This window comes from Misgurnus anguillicaudatus, chromosome 3, assembly GCF_027580225.2.
Source record: "Misgurnus anguillicaudatus chromosome 3, ASM2758022v2, whole genome shotgun sequence".
Classification (NCBI taxonomy): domain Eukaryota; kingdom Metazoa; phylum Chordata; class Actinopteri; order Cypriniformes; family Cobitidae; genus Misgurnus; species Misgurnus anguillicaudatus.
Window position 1 is genome coordinate 22,960,267 of NC_073339.2, and position 3,501 is coordinate 22,963,767.

The following is a 3,501-nucleotide window of genomic DNA, read 5'->3' on the forward strand; positions in this document are numbered from 1 at the left end:
GGACTGTGTTTGACGTTCAATTACGAAATTCGGTACGCTTCTGTAACATGACAAGACCTACAAAAAAGTCTATTGGAGCGAAGCCGTAAACCAAACAGGAAGTCAGCTTTTCTGAGTTATTTTTGTGATTTGGGCGCAGTTTTTGTCATTTCCAGGCGTCATACTTTAACTAACTTCTCCTACAGTTTTCGTCGGATCATCTTCATATTTGGTGAGTGTCATCTTAAGGCCTTTGTGATTCTAAATTGCGAAGGATTTGACTCTACGTAAAAATTTGTGTCGGTTCTGGCCCGACAAAGTTTGATGTTTTCCAATTAAACAGGAAGTTGCTGGAACTCATGCATACAATGTCCGATCTGTCCCAAATTTCACATGATTGCTAAGAGTCCTGACCTGAACACATCTACATAACAATTTTCATTTATAGCCATAGCACCACCAGCTGGCAACCTGAAGGAACATGTTTTAGCGCCACTTTCAAATATTGAATGAAGCAGCCCTTGGACTGTGTTTAACTTACATGTACGAATTTCGGTATGCTCATGTATTATTACAAGCCCTACAAAAAAGTATCTCGGAGCAACGCCCTACACCAAACAGGAAGTCAGCTATTTTGAATTATGTCTCAGATTTTGGCTCAGTTTTTCTCATTTCCAGCAGTCATACTTTAACCCCCAGGGGTCCAAAAACGCGGGGACTTACGTGTTTGACGACATTTGAAACTCTGAAGGGTCCTCTTTAATTAGTGTACATTCACAATAACAACAGATCTTTGTGTTTTTGTCAAATAAAGAAAATAAACAGGGTGCTCATTCAGACATTTCTGTCTCCACCAGCTGTCTCTCAAAACACGTTACAAAAATTTGTTGAAACTCCGCGAATACTCGTCACACAAACATAATACACATATCCAAAGAAAGCCTGAAATGTCTACTTTTAAACAAGCTAATTATTATCAAAAACAAATATTTCCTGTTTATATAATCTGCATTGAAGTAAAGAGAGTACCGTTTTTCCTGGCTGAGCTCATTATCTCTAATGCGGTCACGCCCACACGCTGTTGACATGGTAATGAAGAGACGAGCTGTTCAAACCAGCAAAGCAATGTTTGATAAGATTTAAAGACTTTAGCGCATGTTTGGATTATAAACTTTATACACACACGTGAGGAATATCTTCATTTATGTCTGGACATTGAGGAAGAGAAGCGTTTATCTTTAACGTTACCTAAGAAGAAGAACAATGGAAGGCGCAATGGAGGCGGATATATTCCTGAAGAAACTGTAAGTCATTTGTCTTCATTTATATTTGCTATCATGTAATATGTTATGGCTTGTGCAGTTCAGCCTACATAATGAAACCTCAACAGACTGCACGCCTCGGATTGAAAAACGTTCGCATTGTTTACAAACGAGTAACTTACGCGTGATCACGTAATGGCGGATTTCATTGTTTGCTGTACAGTGTTAGACACAGTTATTCACTTTCGTATCCTTCATGGCAACTTTGAGTAATGCTGCACTGCTGTGTCTTTTAAGTGTGTGCTGTAAGATTCCATGTTTACATGCTTATTTACAAACGAGTACGCGTGATCACGTAATGGCGGATTTCATTGTTACATGCTGTACAGTAGGTAACTTTGAGTAATGCTGCACTGGGGGGGTCTGCTGTAATATGATATTGTTTACATGCAACGCATTCCATACATTGCGTTTTACACGCGACACCGTTTTATTATGAGCTCCGCGTTGTTTACACGGAGACTCGCCTTTTTTTTAAATTATAAATTTACCTTGGCCAGTCTACCTAGGTGTGTGAAAGACACCAATCACGTGACCAAATGGTGGCGCAGCGGTAGTGCGTTAGGCCGCTATGTGGTAGACCCGGGTTCGAAACCCGCCTAGGCCAAGTTTTTTTTTATACAGTATATTGAGTTTAGGCGACCACCGTTACAAGTGCTATCATTTACCCATCAGTTATGTATGTAAGGGTATTTCTGTGGACAATTTATGCTAACAGCTGTTCATAACTCTCTTACAGGTCTGCATCCCTCTCATCAGTAAACTATGAAGTGGAAAAACATATTCACACTCTTTGGACATAAAGTTGTATGGTAACATGAGCCACATGAAGTTTACAGCTCTGTTGTTTATCAGTTTCTTATACAAGTTAAGTTTTTGAATAGGGTCCTACTGACCTTCATTTCTATTTTGATTATATTGTTAACTTCTTAATAAACCTCAAACAAACATGTTCATTTGTCCTCACATTCTTTACTGTAGTTCCCTCCTCCCTCATTATGCAGCTCATTATGCAGCTCATTATGCAAGCCTTTGTTTGCTAGCTGTCAATCAATCCTTCTCGCATACGGCCCCTCTAAACAAAAAGTGTCTTACAATTTCTAAATCAATATACTGGTTTATGTGAATGAGTAGGCAGGATGATTTTCACATCATTTTAAAGAAAAAACTCTAGACTACTAGATTCTGTTAAGGAAGGTCTTGTTAAAACATGTTTAGTATGGGTTTTGTGGACTTATATCAGTGACTTTAAATTTTAGCTTTTTAAAAAAACACGCATAAACCTTTTTCTCTCAAAAATACAAACATGTACATACATGTAGCTCATATAATATTTTAGCCCAGTTTGTGCTGAACACAGTGGTATGAGACATTTGCCATTATTATGTTTTAAAGCAACTGAAAAAAGACCAAATGTAAGAGCATGTCATAACCTCTGACAGTGTCCCAAAATGGTCGGACCCCAGAGGGTTAACTAACTCCTCCTACAGTTTTCGTCGGATCATCATCATATTTGGCGAGTCTCATCTTAAGGCCTTTGATTCTGTATTAAAATTTGTGTCTGTTTCGGCCAGCCAAAGTTTGATGTTTCGCTATGAAACAGGTTGCTGGAACTCAGGCATACAGTGTCCGATCTGTCCCAAACTTCACATGATTGCATGAGTCCTGACCTGAACACATCTACATGTCAATAGTCACTTATGGTTATAGCGCCACCAGCTGGCAACAGGAAGTGACATGTTTACAATGATTATGCAATGTCTGATCTGTCCCAAACTTCACATGATTAATAAGAGTCCTGGACTGAACACATCTACATGTCAATAGTCACTTATGGTTATAGCGCAACCAGCTGGCAACGGGAAGTGACATGTTTACAATGATTTTGCAATGTCTGATCTTTCCCAAACTTCACATGATTAATATAGTCCTGAACTGAACACATCTACATGTCAATAGTCACCAGTGTTGGGCAAGTTACTGAAAATTAGTAATTAGTTACAGTTACTAGTTACTTCTTTTAAAAGTAACTGAATTACTGTACCAGTTACTGTTTATCAAAAGTAATTAGTTACTTAGAAAAGTAACTTTTAAGTTACTTTTATGTCTGCTTTTTAAATGTAAATATGAACAGTACTGAACAGTCAAACAATAAAATGATATGGATGGGCTATTTTACACGTAAGACTCTAATATATCA

The 3,501-nt window shown here is 38.1% G+C and overlaps 1 long non-coding RNA gene across 1 annotated transcript; it reads left to right on the forward strand.

Moving 5' to 3' along the window:
* Positions 1-720: 720 nt before the first annotated feature.
* Positions 721-2,253, forward strand: LOC129445484 (uncharacterized). Its single transcript, XR_008644791.2, has 2 exons — positions 721-1,283; positions 2,041-2,253. It is a non-coding gene; the product is annotated as an uncharacterized lncRNA (long non-coding RNA).
* The last annotated feature ends 1,248 nt before the right edge of the window (positions 2,254-3,501 follow it).